The 25,527-nt window shown below is 41.7% G+C and overlaps 1 protein-coding gene across 1 annotated transcript in view; it reads left to right on the top strand.

Moving 5' to 3' along the window:
* The window catches only part of LIMD1 (LIM domain containing 1), an 83,137-nt gene that overhangs the window by 15,025 nt on the left and 42,585 nt on the right, over positions 1-25,527 (top strand).

The following is a 25,527-nucleotide window of genomic DNA, read 5'->3' as shown; positions in this document are numbered from 1 at the left end:
GGAGTGCTGTCAGGTGGACTTGTCTTTGGCCAAGCAGAAGTTAGACATAATGTAAAATTATTTTGTGTGTCTTTAAGAAGATGTATGGGAAGAGGTTTTCTCTTCTGACTGAAATAGAAGAGACTTTATTGTAAAATTATGGTGACTAATTTAGTTCAATTGTCTTCTTTCTAGAGCCCTAATGTGATCTTGAAACCATGCATGTTTACCCAACCAGTGTTTCCTCTGCTATTGAGGACTGCTATGTGGTGATGAAAGAAGAAATCAGAATTGCCAGAATTCTTTCTTTCTTTTTAAAAATTCTGTAATATACTGTATTTTTTTAAAATGCTAATAGTCGGCTTTTGTTTTTTGCCACTATAGACATTCCGCATTTTTCCAGCGTCTGGTTTCCCCATAGAGCTCTCCTTGGTAACAATGACAACAACCAAAATGTCAGCGGCTAAGTGAAATCAACATAGAGCAGCCATGTCTGATGGTGTGTGCTGCATCTCTATGTCCCTTAACAGTACCAAGAGGAGTGATGTGTTTTAGTATCTCTCCTAACATTTTTCAGCCTTTATCTGAGCTCAGCTGTGTTTTCGCATTGTTTTCATTTATTTTTGTAGTCATTGTGTAGACTGTTTTCCTGGTTCTAATTTCTTCTCTCTCCTTCAGTTCATACATGTCTTCCTATATTTCTTCACATCCCACATATTTGTGGTTAACTTGTTTCTCAGAATTCTTATTTGTCTTGAGAATGTCGTTTACATAAAACCCAGTTGATTGCTTCAGGTAACAATAATAATAATGATAACCTACATTGACTCTGAGTTTCCTTCCCATGAATTCAGTTATCATCTCTGTACAATGATTCTTAGATCTACGTGTCCAGCCCTAACCTCTCTCCAGACCTCCAGTTTTGCATCTCCAGCTGCCATATGAGATGTTTGGACATCTCAAACTTGATGTGCTGTAGACATCTTAAACCCAACATGTCCCGAACTGAACTCGTTATCTTTTCCCCAAAATGCTTCCCTCTCCCTGTAGTCTATCCTACACTCAACTGTCAAACTGATCGTGTCACACACCCCTATTCCATAAACTTCATTGGCTTCCAATCACCTCTAGGACCAAATATGAAATCCTCTATTTCGTGTTCAAAGCCCTTCATAACCAGGTCCCCTCCTGCTTTTCCAGCCTCTTTACACCTTGCTCACCCCATGTATTCTTCAATCTACCAATGACATTGACTTCTTTACTTTTCTTCCCACAATACACTACATCTCAGGACTCCATCCATTTTTTTCCCCACTGGCTGTCTCCCATGCTTGGAATTCTTTCCTTCTCCATCTCCACTTCCTGACTTTTCCTGGCATTCTTTAAGTCTCAGCTAAAATCCCACCTTCTCCAAGAAACCTTTTTCCATCCTCCTTAATCTGTCCTCATTTCTGCCTCTTAGAATCCCTATTCTTCTATGGGTGATGCTTAAGCACCACCTTCTGTATAATGCTTCCACCAGTAATTAATGCCCTCCCCACCATTTTGTATTTTGTATGCACCCATATTACATATGTTGTTTACACTGATAGAATATAAGCTTCATGAGAGCAGGGATTGTTTTCTTTTTGTGCTCTTGTTCCCAGCAGCTGCCGCATAGTAGGTGTTTAATAAATGGTGGTGGATTGATTGATTCCTGCCTCTAAAAGTCCTGCTCTGTATTTTCTGTACCACATGCCTCTCTCCAAAGCAAATAGAGGCTCGTAGCATGCATGCAAGCAGCCAGTTGTCTGAACTGTGTTTGTCTGATGCAACACAGCTCCCTTAAGCCCAGAAGAAATGAGCAGAGGTTAATGTGAAGAAAGCGAAGAAGGGGAGCTAGTGTTGGCCAAGCAGAGCTGATGCGGTGCTAGCAGCTTTCAGCTGTGACAGTTCTTGGCAGGCCCCTGTGTCCTCAGAGGGCTGCTTGGCCGGAGGTTGGGGGAGGGGGGCTGGGAGGAGCTCTGGCATGTGGCTCCTGGGGCCATTTTTCAGAGCCAGCTGTTCTCCAAAGGTCCCATTGTCTGCAAGCTCAGCAGTGACTTAGGCTGGGGCTTTCCACATGATGGGAAGGGGAAGACATAGAGGCCCTTTGTTGGTCAGTGGCACGCCATTTTAGAGGCAGTTAATGTGTTGGAGTCAACAGTCTGGGTGTGTTCCCCTTCATCCATGGGTACCATCTTGTCAGGCTTCTTCAGGGTGTCATTCAGCTCATTGCAATGTCAGCTTGCTGGGAGGAGTTTGATTTTAAATTTTTTTGTGAATGTGATGATGCCCTAAACCATTTTTGCTCACACAGAAGAAAGGAAGAGGGAAGAACATGTTATGGAAGCATTGTGGTATAAAAGAAAGAGCTGTGTTTGGAGTTAAAGGGCCTGTGGTTTGAACTACCCGTGTGGTCTTGGCCAGATTGCTTCATGTCTCTTGCCTCGGTTTCCTCACCTATACAATGGGGAGTTTGACTAGATGACCTCACAGGGGCCTTCCAGCTCCAAAGCTATGATCCTGTGAAAGTCACAGTCCTAGGGGGGAAATAGTGTGATATTCGTCCTGAATGTCTTGAATGGTCCTTGATTTGTTCAAGAAATACTGTAGAACTGGTGAATAACCTAATGTCTTACTCACCTTTTCCTACCCTTGTAGGGAGGCAGCCCAGTGACCTGGAGAAGGTACTGGCTTTGGTAACTAGGATCCCAGGAACTCCCTCACCTCACTTTTCCAGGCTAGGGCTTCCTCATAGTAAAATGGAAGGGCTTCCTTCAAATCGCACTTTCCTCGAAAGGCCTTTCTCTCCCTTTTCCCCTGCCAGTTCTTTCCATCTGAGATTATCTTGCATTTATATTCATACATATTTGGTGGCGTGTTGTCTCACCTATTAAAATGTGAATTCCTTGTAGGCAGGGACTATTTTTGCCTCTCTTTGTATCCCTGGTGCTTTGCATTGTTTATTATGTAGGACGTTGAGGTATACACTACATCTGACATATATTATCTGACACTCATAATGTGCCTATCAGGTAGAAATTGCAGGTCTTACCCTAACATGAGAGGCAATTTGGCATTGTTTTTGTTGTTGTTCAATCATTCCAGTCATGTCCAACTGGAGTTTTCTTAGCAAAGATACTAGAGTAGTTTGCCATTTCTTTCTCCAGCTCATTTTACAGATGAGGAAACTGGGGCAAACAAGGTTCAGTGACTTGCCCAGGGTCATACAGCTAGTAAGTGTCTGAGGCTAGATTTGAACTCATGAAGATGAGTCTTCCCAGTGCTCTATCCACTGCACCATCTAGCTACCCACAATTTGGCATGGTAGCTGGAAAAAAAAAAAAAGCAAAGTCAGGAAGACCTGGGTTTAAGCACTGGGGCTCTATAATCCTAGACAAGTCATTTACCTCTCAGCAACCTAAATAGCTTTCAAGACTCCAAGTTGAAGGACAGCTGCTCTTTTGCTAGATGGAGTTTTTTTCATTAGAAATGTCTTACACTAGGGAAATCCAGATATCCTCCCCCCCCAAAAAAAAAACAGGGAAGAGATATTTGAAGCTTAAGAAAGTAAAGGGACTGTTCTAGGCATGATAACAAGTTAGCACGATGTCCTCTCACCTCCAAACGCATGGTTCTATGGCTCATGTTTATCTGATACCCCCCAAATTGATACTGTATTAGTCTTGAAGACTTGAAAAGCTGGATTCAGCCTCTGAGAGGTAGTGCTGTAACCAAGTCACTTAACCTCTCAAGTGCCCCATGTGACTCCTAAGACTCTTAAGTTCCGAGAGAGTCACCAAGTGTGTGGCAGCAGTAGAGGGCATTTGTATCTGCATTGAGAGTTCTCCAAATGGATAAAGTCTAGACCTTACCAAAATACTTCCTGCTCTTTGAAGTTCCCCAGGTGGATCTTTAAACATCTCCCATTTTCAGTTATTTGGAAACTGATGAGCAACTTTTCATTTCTTTCTGGGGAATGGGAAGAGCAGGGTCTCCGTCAGATGTTTCACAGAAAGCTGGGGGTGGAACCTCTTTGCTTTAATTGCCCTGTCCCATCCCCTCCAGTTCTTCCTTCAGCTGGAAGTCTGCTTCTCAGTTGTTGTTCTTTTCTTCTCTTGGGGAGAAATGTTTGCGCGATCATTTTTTTTTTAACCGACTAGATCATGCCTTGTTGCTGGTTGAACTTGGAATAGAATGCTGGGTGCCTGGCTCCTGGGGCATCTTTCCACACTCTTGTCAGAGAACAGTGCATTTAATTAAGTGGGTGACTTAATCTGATGCCAGAAGAGAAGGGAAGAAAGATTCATCTGTTTAGAAATCTGAAAATGTCCAATTTCTTCTGTTGCTTCTCATATGCACCTAATTGACTCTCAATGGATACATATTTTAGGAAGCAGCTAAAATTAGCCTTTTTTCCAGCTGTGGGGAAAATTCAGGAATTAATTAACCCTCCTCCTAACAGAATGGATTAGTGTTCTGACATTTCTCCGATCCAAACTAATAAACATTTATTAAGTGCCTACTATGTGCCAGGCACAGTACTAAGTGCTAGGGACACAATTAATAAGAAGAAAGATAGTCTTTGCCTTCAGCTATATGACCCTGGGCAAGTCACTGAACCTTGTTTGCCCCAGTTTCCTCATCTGTAAAATGAGCTGGAGAAAGAAATGGCAAACTACTCCAGTATCTTTGCTAAGAAAACTCCAGTTGGACATGACTGGAATGACTGAACAAATAGGGGAACACAACACACAAAAGGAAGCAGGAAAGTAGGGGCAAGGAGCCATCTAGGGGTGCCCAACACGTTGGCATCTTGTGCCATAGAGATGAAAACCAGGCAGAGCAGCAGATGTAAAGTTGACGAGCTGAGAATCCAGTTTTTGCCCTTGATGCATAAGAAACATAGTATTTCTATAATGCTTTAAGGTTTATAAAATACCTTTCTCATAGCAATCCCATAAAATCGAGAGCATAAGTATTATTATTCCCAATTTACATATAAAGAAGCTGAGATTTGAAGAAGTCTAGTGGTGATGTGTCCAAAGACCCAGAGATGGGAAATGGCAGAGCCAGGATTTGAACCTAAGTCTTCCTGGCTCAGAATCTAGATTTATCCATGTTATTCTTTGGATCAAAAATTTTCATTACCTCTCTATTGCCCATGGAATAAAGTATAAGTATGTATAAAATATGTATATTGCCCAAGGAATAAAGTATAAGTGTGTATAAAGGATGTATATTGCCTATGGAATAAAGTATAAGTATGTACCTGTAAGTATTCTAGACCTCTGTAATCTGTTAAATTCGACTTATATTATTGTTCTCCACACAATCTATGTTCAAACCAAACTGAATTATTGTGTTTCCTAAAAACTAATAAAAATTAATTTTTCTCCCCTGTCTACCTCTCCACCACTCCCACTGGGGAAGAAAAGGGAAAAAAAGACACTTATAACAAATATGCATTGTCAAGTAAGACAAATTCCCATTTCGGAACAGTATATGTCTCATTCTGCACCTTGACTCTATCACCTCTTGATTAGGAAGTCAAAGTGGGTAGCATTCTTTACCATCACACCTGGACTCATGGTTGCTTATTGTGCTGATCATAATTTTTAAATCTTTCAAATTTCTAACTGTGTACTTTCCTCCCTATGCCTTTGTATCTACCTGAAATGCCTATATGACTAGCCATGCTTTATTTGATTTGTAAATAAATATATTTTGTTTGACATGGCAAAACTTCCCAGCAAACACTCAGACTGTCCCATAAAATGCATTCAGAAAACAAAATAAAGAGAAAAATGAACTTCTAAAACAGAGTCCAATGCATAGAGTGCTTGACTTGGAATCAGGAAGAGCCAGCCTCAAATCTTGGCTCTCACACTTACTAGCTGTATGACCTTGCTAGCTGTATGACCAGAGCAAGATACCCAACCTGTGAATGCTTCAGTTTCTTTATATATTCAGTATCTTTATTAACCACTGGAGATCAGTGGTTAAGCAAAACCACTTAACAAGGTGAAAAGATAGTCACCACTTCAGTAGTTATTGGGGGGAAAGTATGCTTTATCCTTAGTAATTTGGAACTAACATTGTTCATTGTCCTTGACCAGAGTTTTGGTGCCTTTAAACGGTATTTTCATTTACTTCTTGTGGTCATTATGCATATAATTCTTGGGACATTGCTTTCTTCCCTGTGCATTAGTTCATACAAGTCTACCTATCTTTCTCGGAATTCTTCATATCCATCATTCCTTATGACACGATAGTATCCCATTATATTTCTGTACCAGAGTTTGTTTGGCCATTCCTAGTTGTTGGGCATTTGATTTCTGACTTTTTGTTACACATATTGCTCCTATGAATACTGTCATACATTTGGGCCTTTTCTCACTTCCATTAGCTTCTTTGGATTATAAACCCAGTAATGAGATCATTGAGTCAAAGTTTGTAAACAATTTAGTAATTTTTTCTTGCATAATTCAAAACTGTTTCCATAACCACTGGACTAATTCACAGCTTCCTCTACAGTGAACTAAGGATCTTTTCTTACCATACCACCTCCGTCTTTTAACATCTTTGCCACTTTGCTCCTTTGTCCTTTAAAGCCCAACTTGGATTCAAGCCTTTCCCTGGAGCCTTTCCTGATTCTGCCCGTCATTAGTAACCTTTGCCCTTTGGAGCTCATGTAGTACTCTGTTGTATATCTGTTCGATGATCTTTCTCTCCACCCACCACTTTAAATTCATGCCTTTTGATTATCACAGTCATTTCCCAATATACTCACCCACGGTCTTTTGAGTCCTTCCTTGTAACAAAGAAAAACAGCTTAACCCGGCTGACTGACAAAGCTGGTTGACTGACAAAGCAAGCATATCTAAGAACATGTGCCACGTCTAAGAACATATGCTACATTCTGCACTCTTAGTTTCCCACCTCTTAGTCACAGCCTTGAGGTTATAAAAACCTTTAAATGCCAGAGGATTTTATATTTGATGTAGAGGTAATAGGGAGCCATGGGAGTTTAGGTAAGGATGGGGGCAGGATTGACAGGGTCAGGGCTATGCTTTAGGAAAATCATCATGGAAACTTAAAGGAAGAATAGGAAGAGATTTGAGGCAGGGAGACCAAGAAGAAGGCCATGGTAATTGTCCAGGGCCTAAACAAGAGAGGTGGCCGTGTGAGTGGAGAGATGGGAGGTTGAATATGAAAGGTGTTGTGGAGGTAGAAATGATGAGATCTGGCAACTGATTTGGACAAATGGGGTAAACGAGAGTGAGAACTCAAGGATAACATGGAGATTGCAAACCTGAATGACTGGGATGCTGTTCTAGAAAAAGAGAAGGAAGAAAAGAAGGAAGGAGGGAAGAAAGAAAAGAAGGGAGAAGGGAGGAAGGGAAAGAAAGAAGGAAGGAAAGAAGGAAAGAAGGAGGGAAGAAAGGAAAGAAGGAAGAAGGGAGGAAGGGAAAGAAAGAAGGAAGGAAAGAAGGAAGGAAGGAGGGAAGAAAGGAAAGAAGGAAGAAAGGAGGAAGGGAAAGAAAGAAGGAAAGAAGGAAGAAAAAAAGCAAGCAAGCACTTATTAAGTGTTTACTATGTGTCAGGTAATCTGCTAAGCATTTACAAATATTTCATTTGGTCCTCACCCATGAGGTAGGTGCTATTATTATCTCCATTTTACAGTTGGGAAACTGAGGCGGACAGAGGTTAAGTGACTTGCCCAGGGTCATATAGCTAGTAAGTGTCTGAGGCTGGATTTGAACTCAAGTCTTCCCGACTCCAGCCACAGTACTCTATCCACTGTGTCACCAGAGTTGTCAGTCAGTCATTTATTAAGCACTTACTATGTGTTGGGCAATGTGTGAAGTTCAGGACATACAAAGAAAGGCAAAAATCAGTCCTTGCTCCCAGGGACTCATAGACAAATGTTATTATGAAGCCTCTAGGCGGCAATAAGTGTTGAAGAAGAAAATATTTTAGGGGAAAGATAATGGGTTCCGTTTCAGACTTAAATTCTCATTATGTTTTTTTTCTCTGAATTCTCCATTTTAACAGACTTTCCTGTAGTGGTAGTTTGTGTTGACATCTGTCTTCTTATCTATTTCCCCTCTTTTTTTAATTGTAGCAGCTTGTTGGAATAGGTCAGGCTGGAATTGCCTCAATGGCACACTCTATCTTCTCATTTTATTCATTCTTCCAGTTCTGTATTGATTTTGATCTTTCCTCTAACTGGTCAGTGTTCTGACTGTACCCAGAGAGCTGATTCAGAAATGACTCCCCATTTGGTAACTAGTAATTTCCTCTCTATTAAAATATAATAATTTTTTTCAAACTGCTTGGCAAAGTGGAAGTGACAGGAACCCTAGGAAATAACTGTGTTATCTGAGAGTTGGTAGTGGTGGAAGAAGGAGCACTCTGGGCATAGTCAGACATGTTCCCTAGCCTTTAGGAAAGCAGATTTCCCCATTTGGTGTGATCCTCTCTCAGATGCTCAAAAAAGGAATATGATTTAAGAGTGTGTGAGATGGTTAAAAAAAGAAAGAAATTCTAACTATCCAGTCTCAAATAATCCCATGAAGACAGGACAGAGATCAAAGAAATCATTGTGGCCACAGAGGATCCAGAGAACTCTTGGAGCTAGGGTGGAACAGGACATGGACAAAAGAAGGAGGTGGGGTCCACAAGCAAGGATGAATAGAAAAGAGTGGTAGCTGAGCTGGAAGTGTCGGGAAGGCTTCAGCTCAGAATGAGCTGAAGTTTGCAAAAAATCCTCCCCGTGACAAAGAGGGTGTTTTTTAAAACCTTTGTCTGGAACATCAAAGAAGGAAGCAGATGGTCACACTCTTGGGGTGGAGGACAAAGAAAAAGGAGAAGGACTCAACTCTTAGTTTTCTTTCAGCTTCTTCATGGAGAACAGTGATCTTCGATCTGGACAGGCTGGACTTTTAAAGGGAGAGTTGACCTCCATTGTGAAAGTGGGAATGAGGTTCTTTTTTCTTAGCTGAGGTGAATTGCAGAGATGCGCTTACTGAGCTATTGTTAGTAAACTTTGAAAAATTCTGGATAGCGAGAGAGAACACGGGATCATAGGTTGAAAACTGGAAGACACAATCTGCTCCAGCCCCCTCATTTGACAGATGAGATGACTGAGGCCCAGGGGAGGTGAAGTCACTTGCCCAAGGTCCCATAGGTAATGGGAGGCAGGATTTGAACCTGGGTCCTCAAACTCCAAAGTTTGTACTTGACTCACTATACTATGTTGCCTCAAAGTACAGAAGAATAGAAACAAATTTATATTATTTTGATTTTCAAAGCAAGGAGAGAAATGGATTTCTAAAATAGGGACAATTCTAATGGATGGTGTGTTGGACTTGAAATAAGGAAGACTTGGATTCAAATCCTGGCTCTCATGCTTACTAGCTATGTGACCATAAGGACGTCACTTAAACTATCTGAGCCTCAGTTTCCTTATATGTAAAATGGAGACAATTATTCCTGCTTTACTGAGTTGCATAAAGCTCGAAGGAGATGATCTAATAATAACAGTAATAGCATTTATATAGCACTTTAACAAAGCCCTTTACCAATATTATCTCATTTTATCCTCATAACAACCCTGGGAGGTTGACACTTGTTACTCTATTTGTAGTGCAGTGCCAGACACGTAGTAAGCACTTAATAAATGTTCATTTCCTTTACAGAAGAAAAAATCGAGACAAGTGACTTGCCCAGGGTCACATGGCTAGGAAGTGTCTGAGGCTGGATTTTTGAACTCAGATCTTTCTGACTCCAATCTTGGTACTCTATCCCCTGTGCCAAGTAGCTGCCTACGTGTGGATAAGGTGCACTGCAAACTTTAAGGCAGCTGTTATTTACGCTCTGTAAATGAGTAAGCTTGGCATTGACCTCTGGCACCATTTTAGAATGAGCCAGGAATCAGGTGGTTTGTGAGCACTGTGTGATCTCAGAGAGAAGCCAACAGTGTTTTGCTGTGACAAAACCCTATCGGAGTTGTCTCATTTGCCTTTTTGATACGCTTAGTGGACTAATTCTCTGTACCTCTATGACATTCCTCCCAGAAAATCTCTTCTCAAAACCCCATGGACAAGATAGAGATGTATGGTCTACATGATAGTAACAGTAAAGGGCTTTAAGATGGCAGTTTAAGGTTGGCAATCAAGCAACTTTGTTAAAGCACCTACTATGTGCCAGGCATTGTGCTAAGTGCAAGGGATACAAAAAGAAGCAAAAAGTCCCTGGCCTCAAGGAGCTTACAGTCTAATGAGGGAGACAGTAAGCAAACAAATGTATACAAAGCAAGCTATATACAGGATAAATAAATGATTAACAGAGGGAAGGCACTGGAATGAAGAGGGGCTAGGAAAGACTTCTTACAAAAGATAGGATTTTAGTTGGGACTTAAAGGAAGTCAGGGAATCCAAGTAGACAGAGTTGAGGAGGGATAATGTTCTGGGCATGGAAACAGCCAGAGAAAATGCCTGGAGCGGAGAGGTGGAGTGTCTTGTTTGTGGAAGAGCCAAGAGGCTGATGTGTCAGGGAGTAAGGTGTAAGAAAACAGGAAAGGTAGGAGGGAATCATCTTATGAAGGGCTTTGAATGCCAAACAGAGCATTTTGTATTTGATCCTGGAGGCAATAGGAAGCCACTAGATGCGGGAGTGGGGAACCTGTGGCCTGAGGCCACACGTGGCCCTCTAGGTCCTCAAGTGCAGCTCTTTGAATCCAAACTTCACAGAACAGATCCCCTTAATAAAAGGATTTGTTCTGTAAAACTTGGACTCAGCCAAAAGGCTGCATTCAAGGACCCAGAAGGCCACGTGTGGCCTCAAGACTGCAGGTTCCATATCCTGCACTACAGTTTATTGAGTAGGGTCAGATCTGAACTTTAGGAAAATCATTTTGCTGAGTAGAGGGTAAAGTCAAGTGGGGAGAGATACACGGAGCCAGCACCGCTATTATTATGGTAATCTAGGCATGAGATGCATTAGATCTGCATTAGACTGGGAGCAGTGTCAAAGGAGAGGAAGGGGCGTATTCAAGAGATGTAAAGGTGAAATTTACCGACCTTGGCAACTGCTTGGATATGGGGGGTATGGGGTAGGATGAGAGAGTGTGGAATCCAGGATGGCTGCTAGGTTGGGAGCCTGAGGGACTGGGAGGATGGTGGTGCCCTCTCCATCCATCGACAGTCATTGATTAGACACTTACAATGGGCTCTCATCGGATGAGAGATTCTTCTAAACGCTAAGATTTTTTTGAGTTCTGAGATTCTGAGAGTCCCAGAAAGACCTTCCCCCAGAAGCTGTTTGTATGCTAAAAACAACAACCACAACAAAAAAACCCAAACTCCATTACTTGAAATCTAAAGTTCTTTTGATTGTAAATTTTTACTGTGATTAAGCAAATTGAAGCCAGCCTTCCTGCGTCAAGGCAATTAAAATCAGGTAATCAGGAACATTTTTTTTCTCTGAAGTTTACAGCCTGGTGCGTGCTAACTCTCTTTCTTCAACATCTCCAGTCTTCCTTCATTCTGGAACCCTTCTATTCTGCCAGAAAGTTTTTTTTTTCCTTTGCCAGATGTAGAAATGAAAAGCTGTCCATACCTCACCCTTTCGTCTACCCTCTCCCACCCCCAAAAGGGGCCTCTTGTTACAGAAGAATATACTTTAAAAAACTCAAAGCAGATAACTTTTCAGACTGCCAGGATGGAAAGAAGAGATGCTAAGTTGTTACTGGTTCCAGGCATGGGTTTATTTTGGGCAAAACATTGCTGGAAAAACAAATTAAATTTGAGCCTTCTTAAAAGGTAGAGTGCTATTAAGTCTGCTAACCTAAGACTGGGCCATTAGGTAAAGGTTAGCCAGTCTCTCCCACTATCTGCAGTTGTGGAGAGTGTCATCTGTATCCTCAGTGTATTTGAAACTCTAGCTAGGAAAATAATTGACCATTTGTCCTCACATAGACCACCTCTCAGGTTTACCTTTTATAGTTATTTTTTAAAAAATTACCTTCTGCCAGATTGCTTTATACACACAACACACACACACACACACACACACACACACACACACACACACACACACACACACAAACACACACACAGAATAAAGTTTGTGGGGATGTAGACATGTGATGTAACCTCTTAGGTTTGGTTTTTGCAAGGCCAGCCTTTTTTAAGGTTGCTTATTTCCTCCCAAGGCAGAACGCTGCCAGCTTGGATGAGCTGATGACATCAGGTGCCTTAGTGAATCCGAGAGAGTCTTGAATGGTCTGGGGGAATCATGTGGACGTTTGGTTTCTAGGTCTTAACTTGTCTTTTTTATTAGAGAAACATGCCTCTCTCCCTGTTGCTCAGGCATTCTAATGTTCAACTGTCCTCAAGTAGTTTTCTTTGCTCATCCCTATAGTCTTCCCTCTCTGAATTTACTCCTGATTTACAAAAGGGACCAGGCTCTTTGTCTTTTTGAACTTTCAGAGACACATTTATTTATTTATTTATTTTGATTGTTGGCAATGCAACCCACTTTCAATTATTTGTGTGGAATAGATATTCGATATCACCATCATTATTATTTATTTATTTATTTTTGCTAGGCAATGGGGTTAAGTGACTTGCCCAGAGTCACACAGCTAGTAAATGTCAAGTGTCTGAGGCTGGATTTGAACTCAGATCCTCCTGACTCCAAGGCAGGAACTCTAACCACTGTGCCATGTAGCTGCCCAGAGACACATTTACTGAAAGGAGGTAGATTTGATTCTGAGCACTGCCACGGACTACCAGTATAGTCACAGGAAAGTCAATTGATCTCTCTGGGACTCAGTTTCTTCATCTGTAAAATGAAAGGATTGAACTTTACTATCTCTAAGGGCTTCAGCTCTAAGACCCATGTCCCAGTGATGTCTAAGGTCCGTTCCAAGTCTGGAACATAGCTAAATTTTTAAGTATAGTTTCACCCCAGGGCCCAAAACAGACTTTTCAAAAAGATGATCGTTGTGGTATGTAAAATATTCTTTTATTTTATTATTAAGAATCACAATCACTGGATCGCTCAAGTAGGAAGAGGCCTCAGAGTTAACTCATACCTAAGAATCTCTGCTACGCCAGAGATGTCAAACACGCTGCCTTCCCTCCCCATTGCAGCACTGACCAGGTTAAAATGTAATTGGAAACGATTTAACAGAAAAAATAAAAATGCAATAGAACATAGATTATGTCAACATGTGGTTTTTTTAAGTTAGTATGTAGGCCAAACAGATCCTTATGTATGGCTTTGCTTCTCTCTTTCTATTTGAATTTGATACACCTGCCAGTATAGGACACACCTGCCAATATATGTCATCCAGTTCCTGAGTTCCAGGAAGGAGGAAGTGGGTTCCTCACTAATTCCCAGGGCAGCCCAGTGCCATTCATTTCCTTACACAGATGTTAAATCTACCCCTCCGAAGCTTTCTCTAAACCAGCAAACATTATTAAACACCTACTATATGCCGGGCCGTGGGAATACAAAGAAAAAATGAAACCGTTGTGGTTTTAATAGATGGTATGGGGATGTAAGATTGCCTGGAAGGTTTTGAAGGATGCTGGCTACAGAGTCTTTCCTTGGAATTTCAGGCAAACCCCAAGAATTCAGTGCCCACACACCATTGGGTTACATAGGTTATGAAATGCTTATACAAGGAACTTCCATTTCAGCCTTCATGAAGTGGTGGTGCTTTTCGCTGGATTCAATCCATGTCTATGTTAACATCTTAACTCTGCCACTTGCTAGCTACTATCCGGGTGACTTGGGGTAAGTCACGTCTTTCTGTGCCTCAGTTTCCTCCCCTGTAAAATGGGATTAGACTAGATGATCACTAAGGTGCTTTTTAGTTTTAATCTTATAATCTAATCATAAGTATTTGTTTAAACTGGGTATTTGGAATGATGAAAGCAGATGGGTATTGTTACCGCATAAGGCAAATGACCTCAAAAACTTCCTTTGTGGCTCAGGCATGAGGTAAAAACTACTTTAAACATTTGTTGGGTTTTTTTAAACCCTTTAAATCAGAGATCCCACTGCTAGGTATATATCCCAAGGAAGTCAGAGAGAAAAGGAAAGGCCCCATTTTTAGAGCAAAATGTTTAAAATAACACTTTTGGTGTTAGCAAAGAATTAGAAACAAGTAAGTGCCCATCTATAGGGGAATGCCTGAACAAATTGTGGCATAAGAATGTAATGGAATTTGTGCTGTAAGAAACAGTGAATGTGAAAATTTCAGAGAAACATGGGAAGAATTGTATGAACTGATGCATAGTGAAGTCAATAAAACCAAGAAGATATACATAGTGGCTACAATAATGGAAACAAAGACTAGAACATAGCGCAACACTGTCTGATTGTAATGTTGAATCTTGGTCCCCCTGGAGAATAGATAAGGAAATGTACTGCTCTCCTTTTCTTGGAGAAGTACTAGATCGTGGTTGCAGAAAACTGGATATGTTATTAACCGTTTTTCTTTGCTACAAGGGAAGACACACTGGGTTGGAGATATGTTAGAGGTATATCCAGAAATGATTGGAATGTAAAAAACAAAAGATATTGATAACATATAACTTATTTTTATGTGATTTTTAAAGAATTAGCACTTTTTATTTTCATATTGCATTCATTTCTGAATTTTCTCTTTTTCACTACCCAATGAGCCATCCCTTGTAACAGAGAGAGAGAGAGAGACAGAGAGAGAGAGAGAGAGAGAGAGAGAGAGAGAGAGAGAGAGAGAGAGAGAGAGAGAGAGAGAGGGAGAGAGAGAGAGAAGGCAATTCAAGCAAAACCACCCCAAACAATGCTGTCTGAATTATATCCAAGATTCCATGCCTGTAGTCCCTCTATCTCTGCGGTGAAAGCGAGAAGGGAGGTGCATTTTCTCAGCTGATCTTTGGGATCAAGCATGGCCATTATGATTGCATGAAGTTCAATTTCGTTAATGTAATTTAAAAAAATTAGGGCATGAGGCGAAGAGAATAGAAGTGGGAGGGGCAGCATATGAGGTCAAGCTTTTCTCCAAGGGCATGATGGGAGGGAATGGCAGATGATAGTTTTTCTCCCTGTTTGCATTGGTCAGGTGCCCAGCATCATAAGGAATAAGCATTTTTGCTAAGTCCTTTCCTGTTCGTGTTATTTTTAGCATTGTGGACAAACAGGGTTAGGGCGTGGAGGAAGAATGTCCCTTGGTGCCAAGCCATAGTGGGCCCATTTCTGCATCCAGTTTCACTAAGATCTTTCCAAGACCTCTTACAAAGAGTTCAATTTGGCTTCTCCTTTTGGATATCAGATGTCCAGAAGGAGGCCAAACAGTATAATCCCATGGACTTGATCTTGAATGCTGAAAAGGAAAAAAAAACCCAAACTTATTCAGTTTGTCACTGATTTTATCCATTGGAGTGCCAGGATGTTGTCAGTGTCTCAAGCCTTTCCCAGTGCCCCTATTCTGGCCTTATGCCATATCCCTCATTTCCACGCTCTCCCCATCAAGTTAGTCATTCCTATTTCCTTTTCTCTGGGTCTAGAAAGATTGCCAAGAGACTCAATTATCCAGTGTAGTCAGTGGCCCTCACCTGAGGCTAGGGAGACAGTCATGAGACAGGAAGTGGGAAGAGGTGGCCAAAAATAACCATCCCTCCAGACTGTATGAGGCCCATGTGACCCACAGAAAGCTCATCTGGGGTTAGTGCAGGAGTGGAAGATTGGGATGGGCAACATTCAGTTGCTTGCCAGAATTCTCCTTTTTGATCAAACCGTTGCACAACACGGGAGGATGTTGACTCCCTGAAGAGGTCAGAGGACCTAGGTTCAAATCAAACTTCTGACATTACCTGTTGAAATCTTTGGCAAACCGCTTAACCCCTTAGACTCAGTTTCTTCATCTGTCAAATGAGGGGACAGGCCTAGATCGACCTCCACAGGCCTTTCTAGTTGCAGCTCTGTGATCTTGTGACCCTGAGTGCCCACCATGTTTTTACAGCAGAGCTGAAAGAACTGCCAGACAGGGCTCTGAAAGGCCCCTTATCGCCTTGTCAGTCACAGGGCCTGTACCTGAAGCCTTTCCAGCTGTCAGCTCTTGTACTCCCCTGGTATGACCTTGGAGAATCCTGGTTATCTCCAAGACCGTGGGGCATCTGAGTAGGACTTCAGTGTAATATTTGCTTTTTAATTGGAGCTGTGATTCTACTGGTTTAGGTGACTTCTAGTATAGAAACTTACCCTTGCTATTCAGTCATTTCAATCATGTCCGACTCTTCATGACCCCATTTGGAGTTTTCTTGGCAGAGGTACTGGAGTGGTTTGCCATTTCCTTCTCCAGCTCATGTTGCAGTTGAGGAACTGAGGCCAACAGGGTGAAGTGACTTGCGCAGGGCCACATGGCTAAGAGGTGTCGGAGGTCAGATCTGAACTCAGGTCTTCCTGATTCCAGGTCCAGTGTTCTATCCGCTGCACCACCTAGCTGACCTAGAAACTCATTCTACCAAATGCAAGTCAGCAACTGTTCTGCAATTTTTCGTCTTAGAGAGCTGCCTGGGCCTCTGAGAAGTTGCATCTAGCATGTGTTGGGAGGACTTGTGGCCAAGTCTTCCTGACCCCCTGAGGCAGAAGGGGCTGTGGATTTACATTTTGCCCCAGGGAGGGAAAGATCTGGCACTGTTCATGGTGCTGAACCCTACTCAGAGGCGATACTTGGGGGACGCTTAATGAGTTGAGTGGCTCTTGCCCAAAGACGGAACACACTTGTTCAGTGAGGTCCTTGGTTGGGTTTTCAAAGGGAAATCTGAGGCCTTGGAAGACGTATACACAGAACCAGCAGAGCAATCTATATAATGACCATAGTAATGTCAAAGGCATTAGAACTCTGCTCCGTGCAGCAACCAATTGTGACATGAGTCCAAGGACTGACAGTGAAGTGAAGCATGCCCCTGGTCTCCCACCAGAGAAGTGGTAGCTATGGGACAGAAAGAGTCATGCATTTTCAGACATGACCAATGGGCTGATTGGTTCGGCTGAACTTTATATCATTGCAAAGGCAATGACAAAGATTTATTTGTGTGTGTGTGTGTGTTTGTGTGTGTGTGTGTGTGTGTGTGTGACAATGGTCTTTTTTTAAAACATCATTAAAACATTTGAAAATAAAAAATTAATAGGAGGAAAACTGAGGTCCCCAACTGAAACCATGTCCTGATTCTGGGAGTCTTTTGAAGCCCCAGTTGGGAGACAGAGGCCTGGGTTTCTGCCTCAGATTCATCGCTGGCTAGCTTAGATAATCATAGTCCACTCTGTGCTTCCACTTCATCTTTTAGATTGGGTGGGAGGAGAAGGAAGGAGCCTCCTGTCCAAGTCCTTGGGGAAATTCTAGGTACTTGCCTATTGGATGATACCTCTGAGGTCATCTATTCTATTAATTTCTCCCACTCCCTATGTTTACAGATGAGGAAACTGAGGCCCAGAGAGGTATGATCATCTGCCCAAGGGTGCACAGGTAGTAAGAGGCAGAGCCAGAATTAGAATCCAGATCCTCAGACTCTAAATCCAGACTTCTTTCCACTGTGCCCCAATCTGGCTTTAGATCATGCAAACGAGCCAATCCTTCCTTCCCAGCAATTTTGTGAATATCAATCTTTTTATTTTTAATTTTTGAAATCTACACATATTCTTGAGCCTAGGAGTGCCTCTGATGGAGGCAGAGGATTATTCTAACTTCTCAGTTAATGAGATAAGGTGAATAATCACCCTTTGTACCTGTAAAATGTTATATGAATGTAAACAAGTTTTACAGCCCAGGGTTTACCAGTGAGCTCTCAGCCACATTTTATTTGGTTTTCTGTGAACTTCTGTTGTCTTTCTTTCTTGAGGGCTTTCTTCTAGGTTAGAGAAAAGAGGGTAGGCAGCGAAATGGCTGTGCTTTCTTTGTGTCTCTCTTGCTGTATCTCTTTCTCTCTATTTCTGTCTCTGTCTCTCACACACACACACACACACACACTCATTCCTTCATTCATTCCTATGGCTGATGTTGAGGCCATTAATGATAGAACAATCCCAGAATGAGGGGAGGGGGTGGGGGACCACATTGCCTCGCTTGGGGCTCCCAGAATTGCAATCAGGGATTCAGCTAGGGTCTATATTTGCTGTTGACGGCAGACCCACCGGCTCTCCCAGACAACCTCTCACTGGCGGAGGCAGTGGGATAGTGCTTCTAGGTAGAATTATACCTTGTCCCCATACAATGTCTCCCAGCCTTGCTGGGAAGGAGAGGATGGCAATTACCTGGCAGGGGAGGGATGAAAAAAGGATGAGCTGCTCCTCCCCAAACCCCCGGCTCATTCTTAGACTATTTTTGTTGTTTATTTAGTTGTTATTGTTCTTTAGTCATTTCCTGCTCTTCACGACCCAGATACTAGAGTGGTTCGCCATTTCCTTCTCTAGCTCATTTTACAGATGAGGAAACTGAGGAAAACAGGGTTAAATGATATGCTCAGAGTCACACAGCTGGTAAGTACCTTAGGCCAGATTTGAACTCTGGTCTTCCTGACTCCAGGCCTGGTGCTCTATCCATTACACAGTCCAGCTGCCTCTTAGACTAATAGTGTTAGCAGTTTTCTCATGGTGTGGCCATTGTTGTTGTCAGGAAAACAGGCAAACCCTGTCCAAGTGTTACCTGCCCCAGAAGTACCCCTGGTGTCTGAGGCACCCCACAGGTATAACGGATAAGAGCTGAGGTCCTTTTTTTGCCTTTTTCATTGCATTGCCAAGAAGCTCCTCTCTCTTTTGTCTCTCTAAACCGCTCAGTTTCTCAAATAGATAATGAGATCATAGATTTAGAGTCAGGGATCATGGAATCCAATACCCCCTACTCCTACTCTGACTAGCCCAGAATCACATAGTAAGTGACAGAGCCGGGGTTTGAACCAAGGTATTCTTAGACCTAGAGCTGATGCTTGTAGGGCCATTTGGCTGGTCTAACCCCTTCATTTTAGAGAGCAAGAAACGGATGACCAAAGGTGAGTGACTTGTCTAAAGTAGTAGAGTCAGAATTTGAACCTAGGTCTTCTTCGATCCTAGAGCTTCTTGGTCTCAGCACCCTCAAGTCCCTCTCAAATCTTCTCACCCTAGTTCTTTACCAGCCTTCATAGTAAAACCATGTCTTTTTATAGGATAGGGAACCAGAATCTTAGATTTTTCCGAGGCATTGTGTGGATCTGTGTTTTAATGACAGGCAGTAATAATGCTAATAACTAACCTATGAACTTTTAAAATTGGCAAAGCACTTTATCTCATTTGACTTTCACAGAGCGTTGTGAGGTAGGTACTGCAGGTATTATCATCCCCATTTTACACCTAGCAAAACAGAGGCAATGAGGTTAAGTGACCCATCCAAGATCATACAGCTAATGTCAAAGGTCAGATTCATACGTTAGGTCTTCCTCAGTCCAGGTACATCAGGTTTTGTTCAGTTGTTTCAGTTGTGTCTCACTCTTCATGGCCCCATTTTGGGTTTTCTTGGCAAAGATACTAGAGTGATTTGCCATTTCCTTTTCTAGCTCATTTTACAGATGAGAGGACTGAGGCAAACAAGGTTAAATGATTTGCACAAGGTCATATAGCTAGCAAGTGTTTGAGGCTGGATTTGAACTCAGGTCTTCCTGACTCTGGGTCCAGTGCTCTGCTCACTGTACCACTTAGCTGCCTCTAGCTACACCAGAGTAAAATCTAAATAATGGAGAGAAAGCAGTTTGGGGATTTCCCCCCACCCCCACTCCGAACATTTCTTACTACTGAATCTATACTCACCTGTGGATATTTAAATCCCCAAAGGGTGCCTAGCCCTCTGCTTAGCATTTGGGACTGTGTAGCTAAGCACAAATACTGTTACTATCCTAAAGTCATGCAATCTAGAAACTATAAGAGACCTTGGAACTCTAATTCCCACCTCATCTTATTTTACAGATGAGAAAATTGAGACCTGGAGAGGTGAAATGACTTGCCTATATTCTCCTACCTCTCCAATTTTACATATGAAGAAACTTAGACACTTATTAGCTTTATGACCTTGGGTAAGTCACTGTTGGTCACACAGCTAATAGATATCTGTGTTTCTTCAGTTTTCTCATCTGTAAAATGGGGATATTGTTAACATTTTCCTCACAGGGTTGTTGTGAGGCTAGAATGAGATAGATAAAAGCATTTCGCAAACCTTAAAGTATACTGTAAGTTGTTATTATTATTATTATTATCATCATCATCTCTCCCCTCCCCAGTGCTATTATAAACATTATTCTAACCATAGTGTATAGTCAGGATGGTGGAGAAAGTGCTAGAACATTATATAGATGGTTCATGCAGGGAACATGAGGTCAGGGAGAGGCTTGAAAGGAACAGCAGTCTGGTAGGAAGAAGCTTGTGGTAGGTCCATCAGAGGAAAGTCTAAATTATGGAGATAAAATTGAGGTAAGCATCATGAGAATTTAGGCCTAAATGAGTAATGTGGTGGATCTGTGGTCCTTGTAGGATTGTCTAGAGCTAGAAGGAATCTCAATGGCCATGTAGTTCAACCCCCTCATTTTTACTAGAGAAGTAAACTGAGGCCCATGGAAGTGACTTGTCCAAAGGATTTGAGTCAGAGGATGTGGGTTCGAGTCCCAGTTCTGCCATTTGCTATTTGTGTGACCATGCAAATCACTTAACTTTTATGGCCTCAGTTTCTTTTTTTCTTTTTTTTAAGTTTTATTAATTCATTTTGATTTATCAACAATCACTTCCATATGCTTTTGAGCTGAAAATTTTTCTCCCCCTTCCTCCCACCACCAAGATGGCACACAATAGGCTTTACATTTACATTCCTATTAAACGTATTTTCACATTAGTGAAGTTGTAAGTAAAAATTAAAACCAATAGGAGGAACCATCAGAAAGATGAAACAAAACTCAACAGAAGGTAAAAATAAGTGATAGCGACTCGACTTCCATAGTTCTTTCTTTGGATGTGGACAGCATTTTCCATCCCGAGGCCTCTGGAGATGTCTTAGATCCTCATAATGCTGAGAAGGGTTTAGTTTACCAATGTTAGTCATTGCATAACATGGCTGTTATTGTGTACAAAGTCCTCTTGGTTCTGCTCACTTCACTCAGCATCAGACCATACAAGTCTTTCCAGGTTTTTCTGAAGTCAGCCTGTTCATCATTTCTTATAGCACAATAGTATTCCATTACATTCATATACCACAACTTGCTCATCCATTCCCCAATGGATGGGCATCCTCTCAATTTCCAATTCTTTGCTACCACAAAGGGAGCTGCTATGAATATTTTTGTACATGTGGGTCCTTTTCCCATTTGTTGGCCTCAGTTTCTTTACTGACAAATTGAGAGGGTTGGACTGATCTCACCAGTGTCCCTTCCAGCCCTAAATCTCCTTACCATAGGGGTCAAAAGGAAAAGTTATTCGAAAACTGAGATGTCCATAGCAGTGGAACGTCCATGTGTTTTTGGTGGAAGAGTTTAATATCATTTTGTTCCCACTAACTTGAGCAAAGCAAGTCCAGATTTCAATTTCACACTGGTGGAATTGACTCATATTATTTATTTATATGCCTCTTTTGGTGAACAATCTCAGCATAAGGCAGGAGTGGCTGCTGACTGACATTTTTTATCTCAGTGTTTGGATCCCTTCCCTGTGTTATTTTGGTCAATTAGTTTATCTAAGAAGACCGTCCCTCATCTGGGTTTGTGGAAAGAGTGACTCTCTGTTCATGTGACAAATGACTGGCTTCAGTTGCTCACCTATTTGTAAAATATATTTCTATAATGATTAAGCTTGGAATTACATAGTTGAATAGTGGGAGTAATAGTGTTAGAGTGTGTATGGAGGTGAATGGGTGGATATAGTAAGAAACTAGCTCTCGTCATTAATTTCTTCTTCCAATTTTATGTCTTTTCTGTATTATGTCTTTTCTGTATTTTAGTAGCTACAAACAGAGTTACCATCATCATCCTCCAGGACAAAGAGTGACTAAGGAAGATAGGACAGAAGTGTCTCTGGGGAGGGGGTTCAGGACTGAGTTGGGGGCACTAGTTCTTCTATCTCACAGATCATAAAACAGCACCTGATCTCCAACTTTACACTCTTAGAATGTTGCCTGTGGCAACTGAAAAGCTAAGGGACTTACCCAAGGTAACTCACCTAGGATATGTCAGAGACAAGACTTGAACCCATGTCCTTCTGACTCAGAGGGCTTCTCTCTAGCCCTGTGCCACACGTTCTCTCATATTAACCTTAAAACACCTTTATGTTGAGATCACCTTCTGCTATCTTGGTAACATATTAGAACATGCCCTATTCCCTCACACTCCCATGCTCCCAGGGCTAACAGCATTAAGGATGCCACTTGTTAGCACTGTGCATTTCCAGAGGCATAAAGCTGGCCCTCAAAAGAAGATCTATCAATAAAATGTCTCTATTCCTTTAAAAAGTTTATTTCTAAAGATTCTCTAATGGCTTTGCATCCCTGGCTGTTCTAATACTAAAGTAAAACATGAAATCCCAAATGAGTGTATTTCTTTGGCTCAGGAATAGTGTAAAGAACTCATTTCAATTCAGCAAACATTCATTAAGTGCCTTCTGTATACAAGGAATTGTCCTAAGTGTCGGGGATGTGAATATGAAAAAGGAAATAGTCTCCTCAGGTGGCTTATATTCTACTTCATGGGATGTGATGTGTGTGGGGGGATAAGAGTAACATCAGCTAGAGAAGGATGGGGCAAAGGAGAGAGCAGACAAAGAACTCTGGGGATTCTGAGGAGGAAACAAACATTTTCAGCAAGGGGGATGGGAAGACTTAAAGGGAGGAAGCCTTGAAGCTTAGGAGCCAAGCCTTGAAGGAAGATAAGAGATTCAGCAAGGCAGAAATGAAGAGGGAAGGAGTTCCAAGCACAGGAGCATGGCTCATGTGGATGTGTGTAAGGGAGAGATGGAGTGTTCAGTTGGGCAACCAGCTAGATGTTTATTTTTGTTACAGTGGAGGATGTGTAAAGGGGAAGATGGTGAAATTCAGCAGGCAAGGTATGTTGAACAAGGTTGGAATCCCTACCTTCCCTCAAAGCTTAGCTTAAGCATGCCTTCGTACAGAGAAAGCCTTTCCTGATCTGCTACCACCCTCCACCTCCCAGCTCTTATTGTCTCCTCACTAAAATCATCAGTCTACTTTGTATGGAGATAGAGACCAGATCCCTGATTTGATTGATACTAGGAAGTCCAGGATGAGGAAACTCCCTCTCCCAGTACAGATTGACACTTTCTTTGAATGATATTTTCTTTGTAATAATATAGTCTCGGAGAATTTCCTTATGCACTAGAGAGGTCGCCTATGGTCACACAGTCAGTATGTGTCAGAGGTGGGATTTGAACCAAGGTCTTCCTGGTTCCAAGGCTAGCTCTCTACCCTTAATTCCACACTACCTCTCATATGTGAGCTTTTATATACTTTGTATATACTTATGTGTACACATTGTTTCCCCCCCCCAATAGAATGTAAGCACCCTAAGGACAGGAATTGTGTCATATTTGTTTTTGTATCCCCAGTGCTGAACACAGTGGCTAACATGTAATTGGTTCTTGAGAAATGCTTGTCAATTGATTGTATTTTTTTATTTTCTAAAAATATTTTATTTTTTCCCCAATTACATGTAAACAATTTTAAACAGTCATTAAAAAAATTTTTAGTTCCAAATGCTCTCTCTCTCCCTCCCTTCCCCCTCTCACTGAGAAGGCAAGCAATGTAATATAGTTATACACGTGCAGTAAATCATATTTCAATGTTAGTCATGTTGTGAAAGAAAACAGACCAAAAAAAGGGGAAAAAATAAAGAAAGTTTAAAAAGTATGCTTCAATCTATATTCGGACTCCATCAGTTCTTTCTCTGGAGATGGACATCATTTTTCATCATAAGTCCTTTGGAGTTGTCTTGCATTGCTGAGAGTAGCTAAGTCATTCACAGTTGATCTTTATACAATATTGCTGTTCTTCTGGTTTGGCTCATTTCCTTGATTGATTGTAGATGTCTTTGAATGCCATAATTCTCAAGGCAAAGAGGAACCACAGTACCTTTGATCCATACCACAGCAATGGGGAGCACCCTATCTGCTCCAGCTTGAGGAAAGTAGATTCAGGGTAACATGCTTCCTTCTACCAGCTTCATGGAATTTTGTTCTACATGTACAGAATAGGAGTATCTTTCACCCATTATAAAGCCAGCAGTGCACCTAGTAGTCACTCAGTAAACACCCCCCCAATCTATATACTTCCATTCATCTCATCTCCCAAACCCCTCCTGGGAAACCAATTCAATGACTGAGGTAGCCAAGCTTTCAATCTATGGGATGAAGAGGATAGAGCATTCAGCTTCATCAACATTGTGTTTTGGAGCTCAGTAAATTTTAAAGTAACAAGATGATGGGGCCATGACATTTCCAGAAGAAATACAGTTCTAGGAAATCCTTCATTAAATGCCTGGGAGCTCTCGGCACCCACATGTTCAAACAGTCGGCATTAGGTCAAGGAGAATTATCTTCCTCTGTAGATAAACACTAAGAAATGGAAAGATGTCTCCAGTTACTCTGTATCATGATGTATTCTCATATCCCCCAGGAAGGTATGCTCTAATATATATCCTTTCTAATTAATCTTAAAGACACAGTCTACAACACTGGTGGTGAGTTGGACTCAATCAAAAAGTATGTATTATTAAGTGCCTACTATGAGCCAGATGCTGTTCTCAGTGCTGAAGCTAGAAGTACGAAGAACAAAATAGTCCTTGCTCTCAAGGAGTTTATATACTAATGGGGAGAAAAATACATATACAACACATATACGACTTTCATGAGTATAACGTTCGTAGAAAATGGCATGAAAGTCAAAAAAGTGAATGTTGATACATTGAACCTATGGGAAATGGCGGAGAGAGGTCCTTTGACCACGAAGAACTATAATCTTCTGTTAGAAATTGCTGAAAATGCACGTTTCTGCATATAATTTTTTATAACCCAACATTAATTCTGATAACATGCAGTTTTCCTAACACAGTAACTATGAAGGGGACTGACAGAGGAGAGGAAAGGCAACCTCAGACAGGACGGGGAGGGGCAGAGGCCGATAGGGAAAGGGGTGACAACTGCCACCTCTAACCTCCCTTTTGGCTCAGTAGTTGAACTGTTCCCTGATGAAAAGCACGTGCCTTGGGATCAATCCCTAGGCCCCTGTCCAAGCTCCCCTGCATGGCCAGTGGGGGCAGGACATAGTGACCCAGGCCGGAATTCTTGGGGAGCGTAGCAGCATGGGCACTGAGGAAGGTAGGAACCTCCCTCAGCCTCAGGTGACTACCATTTCATTTACCCACAAACTTAGCCACTTTCCCCTTTTTTTCAATTCCCTCACTCTCTTGAGAAGTTACTTTAGCACTTCCCAGAGTGAATTCACAAGCACTT

Source organism: Phascolarctos cinereus, unplaced genomic scaffold (assembly GCF_003287225.1).
Source record: "Phascolarctos cinereus isolate Bilbo 61053 unplaced genomic scaffold, phaCin_HiC Scaffold_1;HRSCAF=81, whole genome shotgun sequence".
NCBI classification, from domain to species: Eukaryota; Metazoa; Chordata; class Mammalia; order Diprotodontia; family Phascolarctidae; genus Phascolarctos; species Phascolarctos cinereus.
Note: the sequence above shows the minus strand (reverse complement) of the source record. Positions and strands in the feature narration are given on the sequence as shown.